The 6,927-nt window shown below is 47.7% G+C and overlaps 1 pseudogene; it reads right to left on the reverse strand.

The window, feature by feature from the left end:
* Positions 1 to 254: 254 nt before the first annotated feature.
* On the reverse strand, positions 255 to 893 carry LOC128584463 (immunoglobulin lambda variable 5-39-like; annotated as a pseudogene).
* Positions 894 to 6,927: the final 6,034 nt, after the last annotated feature.

The raw sequence follows: 6,927 nt of genomic DNA on the forward strand, positions 1-6,927 counted from the left end.
ATTCTCAGAGCTGGGAAGGGGACTCGGGAGGACAACAAGCAGGCTGATCAAATGGAAACAAATTTTAATTATAAACTGCTTTCTGAAGATGACTGAATTTTGGGTACAGGTGCAATTTAGCAGAAGAAATTTCTCTTCAATAGTGTCTGTAATTCTGTTGGCTGAGCAATTGGATTGGCATTTGTTTTTTGTTAGATCTCATAATTATTTGGTAAGTAACCAAAATAATCTGAAAATCATCTGATTTGTTTAAATCATAGTAGTGTGGATACAATTAACATAAAGAAAATAAGCATAACCATTTTTGACCCACTTCCCTAATTGTGTGTGTCACTGTGAGAAGCACTGTTGTACCATATGGCACAGTAGTAATCAGCCTCGTCCTCGGCCTGCAGCCCAGAGATGTGCAGGATCCCTGCATTGGTCGACGTATCCTTAGATCCAGAGAAGCGGCTGGGGACCCCAGAGCCCTGGTTCTTATCTGAATCTGAGTAGTATCTCAGGAGATAGTGGGGAGGGTGTTCTGGCTTTTGATGGTACCAGGATATTGAATAGCTACCAACACTGATGTCACTGCTCAGGGTACAGGTGAGTCTGGCTGATGCTCCCGGGGACTCAGAGAGGGTGGGCGGCTGAGTGAGCACAGGCTGGGAGAGGGAACCTGCAAACACAGACACAAGCTCTTACTGGGTCAGAATCCATGGTAAAGTTTCTCAGGCATCTTTGCCAGAAGATCCAGAGTCAGGGTAGGGGGCTGTTCCTGGCCTCTGAGGCCTGACCCTACCTGAGCACTGAGATAGGATCACAAGAAGGACAGGAGCCCAGTCCATGGTGGACACAGCCCTGGTCCCCACAGTGGGGCTGGGCTGCCCCAGGCCCCCTTTTCTCCCCACCCTCTGCACAGGAGGGGCTGCTCATGCAAATGTGTTTCCACCCAGGGACTCCCCAGCCCCTCCCTGACCCTGCGCTGGGGCTCAGCTCTCCCTGAAAACTGAGAAGAAGAGGTTTGCTTTTCCCCTTGGAGGAGTTCTGGGGGAAACACCTGCAGAGACCATACAAAGGTCTGCTCAGGGGACTGAGCCAGGCCAGAAAAGAAGAGAGAAGCTGGTGGGTAGACTGGAGGAGCCACGGGTGGCACCGGTGTAGAGAAGGTTTGGGATATGTTTGCTTTCGTTTCTGAAGAATGTAAAGCCTCTCCCAGCACCTCAGCTGTGCTTTGTAGTCACTGGTCATTTGGTGGCTGAGACTGGGGGAATTCCTAATCAAAACCCTTTAGTTCTCTCTGTCAATTCTTTTTAATTTCTCTCTGATAATGCCTTTTCCAATTATTTTCAATCATTCTTATGATTTAGATTTAGTGATGTGAATTTTGTGGGGGAAGATACTTATTAGAAATTCAGTCTTTAAGGCTCCCACCAGATCTCCTGAGTCAGAGTCCACGTGTGACAGGATCCCGGGTGACCCTTGTGCATGGGAACGTCTGAGAGTCTCTGGTCTGACACAGGCAGAAAGGCGCTGGTGGGCTTGGTGAAGGATTGTTCCTCAGGCCTCAGTCTGTTGCACCTCCTGCCAGTGAGCCCTGCAAACTGCCCTCCTGAGCCCCAGTCTGGGCAGGATGATCCAGGCATGGTGCACTCCGGGCCTCCCACTGAACACGGCAGGAACCTTCTCCCGAGCTCACAGATCCACAGAGATGACCAGAAGGATTTTAATATGGCTTCCTCATATTTATTGATACTAATAAGCAATTAGAATTAGCCAAAAGCTATAATTTTGTATCCGTACCAAAAATTAAAACATGTAGTCGTCATATAAATTATACTCTCTAACACAGAGTGAACTAGTTATACTAAACTTAAATAACAATGGTGGTGTATAAACACAGACAGATAAATATAAATATGATCATAATTGTGGAAAAATTAGAAATCTGCATGAGTAAAGAGTGTGCAAATTCAAAACATACTTACCTTGATTATTTGGTGTAATAACTTCCCACGGCTGTCATAACAATGTACCACCAACTGGGTGGCTTAAGGCAAAATAAATTGCTTCAAAGTTTCAGAGGCAAGCTGTCTAGAATCCACAGTGTAGGAACAAGTTCCTTCTGCAAACTGGAGGGGCCCCTGCCTTGTCTCTCCCTAGCTACTGATGGCTTGCTGGGAATCTTTAGGATCCCTTGCCTTTCAGCTGCCTAACTTCTCTGCCTCCATGCTCACCTGGGAATCTCCGGGTCTCTACACCTGGAAGCCTCCTAAGGCTGCAGCCTCCTGCCCGGCTCAGCTTAGCCTAAATCCCTTGTCCTTTTCCCTTGGAACCACCCTCAGGGTGACTGTATTTGCTGTCATTATTTGTGAGGTGGTTGTAGGAGACTCAGAATCTGTCCACAATGCAGGGGAGCAAAAACGCAAAGGAATCTGGTGACCCCACCCCCACAAGGCTTCCAAGTGTGGGAGACCTGAGACTGTGATGCCCTCTCCCCGACTCTCTCCGCCTGCTGCTCTGACTGAGCTCCATCCTCACCCCTGACGGGGAGGCTCCATCAGAGTATGACCCAGGCGACTGCAGAGGGGAGGGTGTCCTCATTTCCCAGAGCAGCTGTTTCTCCTGTAGGCTCTGGGCCATGTTTTCAGGGACCTAAAGCTGCCCTTCCATGGTGAAGATGGGACTTCATTATGGGTTTGGGCCCTTGGGAGGGCAACAGGGTGGATGGAAAAGGAGAGAGGATGCCTGTGTGGGCCCCTGTGTGCCCTCAGAGATGGACTTTGGACTGAAGTGTATCTGGAGGGACAGTGAGAATTTAAAGACAGCTGTCTTTACTTCCTTCTGCCCCACGAGTGTGCTCAGGACAGGATCCAGGTGAGTCAGACTCTTCACGGAGACACTGTTCCCCAAACCTGTCTCTAGATGTTTTTAGGATGAGGTAGGGAGTGGTACAGCCCACTCTGTGGCTGAGAAGCTTGTCTGTGCCCTCAGATGCAGCTGAGTCCGGGGATGATTTTGGCTTTTGACTTATGGGACCTCCTAAGTGAGTGCCCTCCCCTCCCTGAGCTTCAATGTCTAGTCATGTAAAATAGAGAAAACAGTTACCACAAAAGAGCTCCACCAGCTGTTTTCACTGTTTCACATTTTACCATGTGAATATTTGTATTGAATTAAGAGCAAACCTTAGGACATAGGTTAGGGATTTGTTTTATAAGCCTTCCTTTCTGAGTCCTCAAAAGTACCCTGGACATAGCGACATTATTTGGGACACACTTATACCAAACTTTATTTATTTTTTAATGTTGTTCATATAAATTCACATGCAAGTGATCTTCAGTATTTTTATTTGTTAAATAGGGGAACCCTTCCCTCAGGCCACATGCACCCTTCTTTCGGAGGCCACTGCCTGGGATGTAATAATAAAGCTGTTGGCAGGATTTCACGAGGTTACACACTGAATGACCTAAAAAGCTGTGGGTTCAAGAATAGACTGAGATAAGGGAACAAAACTGCATGTGGGTCCCAGGCAAGGTCAGAATATACAAAGAGCACATGTGTAGATGGGGGTCCTAATGTTCACCATGGCAACCACAGGTAATACAATTGTGCGCTCAAGGAGTTTGGGATAAAGGAGCAGATTTTAGCTGTTCTTGGCTCCCTGCCACACACACTGTGGGAGAACAAAATTCATTTGTTCCTTGTATGAATCCCTTTGTGAAATGATATTTGCTGTTTCTTTTTATGTTAATCAATGATTGTGGAGAAATCTTTAATCACTGCTATTCTCTTTACGCTTAACCTTGTACTTATTTGCTCGCTATGTGACTGTGACAGAGATAAAGTAAAGCGTCATGAGCCATCAATTATAGGTGTGGGAAACGTGTAAGGAAGACATCTCAAGATGTGCAGAGGAACAGGATGTCCAGGTCAGACAGCGCAGGGCACGTGAACTGCAACAAAGTTATAGTCGCGTGCATAGCAGAATAGGGTGAGTGTGTCAGCAGCAACAGCTGCAACCATTTCCACAACTAATTAATCACTTAACTAGGAGAAATAGCTAAGGCAGATACCCGTCAGACCAATACGGAGTTGGTGTCAAAGCTCGCGTGTCCCATGCTAGATACATCCACACAGGAAAACAGTCACATCTGCCCTTTCTGTATGTCCTGCCCTCCTGTTACACAGTGTGACATTTATGGTAACTTTTTCCCTTACAATTCTTTGTTTGAATCTCAGTAAGTACCCATTGGAAAATGGAGTCAGGGCTCCACTTTGACAGTGCCTGGCCCCCCAGGATCTTTCTTCAGGTTTTCACTCTGCCTAGTTCCCAAGAGCCAGGAGGCTCCGCGTTGCCTCAACACACACACGCACACACACACACACACACGCAAGAAGAAAGGGCATATTGGTTTTTTTTTTTGCAGTTTCTGGCCAGGGCTCGGTTTGAACCTGGCACCTCTGGCATACGGGGCTGGCTCCTTACTCCTTTGAGCCACAGGCACCGCTCTGTTAACATCAGTATTTTTTACTCTCTATGTCTACTTATGTTGTAATATCACATTGCATATGTTCAATAGACACAAGACCAGTTATTTTAAGAATCCTCAATCAACAGTGAAGTCCCAATTGTATCAAAGAAACGCAGTGATTTAGGCACACATATGAACTGACGTCTGTACACACAGAGTGAAACGGGTACCCCCTCCATCGCTGACAACCTCTTGAACCCCCCAACAAGGAACAGGAATGGAGGGGGAACTGAGATAAGAATTCTGTGAGGCCACCTCGGCCCTGAAATGGTGAAAACACTCCCTTAGACCTAGTGCGGGGGGAGGAGGGAGGAATGAAGAAACGGGATAAGAGTTTACTGAATTTGACTTCTTTTGAAAATTGCTCATCTGCTAACCACACCTGCAAGGTCTCATCCTGTGAAGGCTGGTTCTAAAATCCGGCAGCTTGCTTGCATCAGCTCAACCAGCCCCTACCCTGCCTATGCCTTATAAAAACCCAGACTCCCCAACTGGTCGGGGCTGCTCTCCAGACTTAGGGAGACAGCCGGCTGGCCAATCAATAAAGACTCCTGATTGGCATTTGAATTTTATCTGTCTGGTGGTCAATTGTTCACGCTATAACAACAGGTCCCCACTGGGAGGAACATAAGAATCAGCATCTTAGGTGGCACCTGTGGCTCACTGAGTACGGTGCTGGCTCTATATATCAAGGGTGGCAGGTTCAAACCCGACCCCGGCCAAACTGCAATAAGAAAAAAATAGCCGGGCATTGTGGCGTTGTGGCAGCTGCCTGTAGTCCCAGCTACTGAGGAGTCTGAGACAAGACAATCGCCAAAGCCCAAGAGCTGGAGGTTGCTGTGAGCTGTGACAATACAGCACTCTACAGAGGGTGACATAAAAAAGAAAAAATCAGCATCTTGGTCACTGCTACTGAGGGAATCCAAAGGGCCAGAATTAAGAATCTAGGACGAGGTGGTGCTTTTACAAAGTTTAAGTTGGGAGTTTGTTCTGATTAAAAATCAGAAGAATAGAAGCACCTGTGGCTCAAAGGAGTCGGGCACTGGCCCCATATGCTGGAGGTGGTGGGTTCAAACCCAGTCGCGGCCAAAAACTGCAAAAAAGAATCAGAAGAATATGGCACAATTTCAGTACTGACTGGTTAGAGGTGAGTAAATAGTGGCATAAGGGGACAGCAGGGCTGAGCATCCCTCCAGACAGAAGACCCAGTGCCTAGAGGATGCCACATGTTAGGAGCCAAGGGGGAAAAAGTATTTTTTTAATCAGAAAAAATACACATAAATAAATATGTTTTGTTTTTGTTATTGTTGTTTTTAGTGAGGAACAACCATGAAAGACATTGGGCCTAGGGTCCCTCAAGGTATAATGAACTCTCTATGGGATGGAATTCAGTTCAACCATAACGCAGAGACTCTCCACAGAAGTGACCAGAGTGAAAGAAGCCAGATGCAAATGGAATGGGAAATCTGTAAATCCAGAGAAAAGACACCAAACAGTACTGACAGGAGGTGAACCAGGGCTGCCCAGGAGGGGGTGGGGGTATTACAAAGGGTCAGGAGGAGGCTAGGGGATCGGCACCCACACTGATCTCTCCACTGTGCTGAAGTTTTCAGGGATGCATAAAAATTTCAAAATGTACCTACTTTTATACGATCAATATGGGCCATCTATTGTATGTTTTCATGACAAGAGATTTATTAAAAAGTATAGGCTGAGAAAGAAAAATGAAAAGAACCTGGATCCACCCTCAGGACCAATGAGAAAAAGACAGCCCTGGGAAGTCCTGGACATGGACAGGAGGATGGAGACTCAGGGTTCCCCCTTCAGAGGAGGGTTCTGAGATGACACAGCTGGGCCTGCCAGGCCCTGGAACTCAGTACAACAGACCCCGTGTCCCCAGATGCAGGGGAGCAGGGCATGCTGTTTCCTTGGAGGCCCTTTTCCTGGCTGCTGTGAGTGACTCTGAGGACTGAATGGGAGGAGGCTCCAATCTGTGGTGCCCATGGCTGCACCTGGGCCCAGGGTGACAGCAGCAGCAGCAGCAAAAGCCACATGCCAGGCCTGAGCATCAGCTGCTGGGTGTTCACCCATTTGAGGGGTAAGAAGGGAGTTCTTGTCTTAGTTCCCCCTGGCCCTGGAGCACTATGGGAGCATCCAGGCTGCTGTCATAGGACTGATAGTAATAATGAGCCTCATCTTCACTCTGGAGTCCCGTGATGGTCAGGGAGGCAGAGCTGCTGGACTTGGAGCCAGAGAATAGGTCTGGGACCCCTGAGGGTCTTTTTCTGTTATCATAGATGATGAGTTTAGTGGCTATTCCTGGGAACTGCTGGTACCAGTGCACATAATGCCCACCCCTATGTTGCTGCTGCTTCCCGTGCAGGAGTTGGTGACCATCCCCCCCAGGGCTTCA

This window comes from Nycticebus coucang, chromosome 4 (genome assembly GCF_027406575.1).
Source record: "Nycticebus coucang isolate mNycCou1 chromosome 4, mNycCou1.pri, whole genome shotgun sequence".
In the NCBI taxonomy this organism is placed as follows: Eukaryota; Metazoa; Chordata; class Mammalia; order Primates; family Lorisidae; genus Nycticebus; species Nycticebus coucang.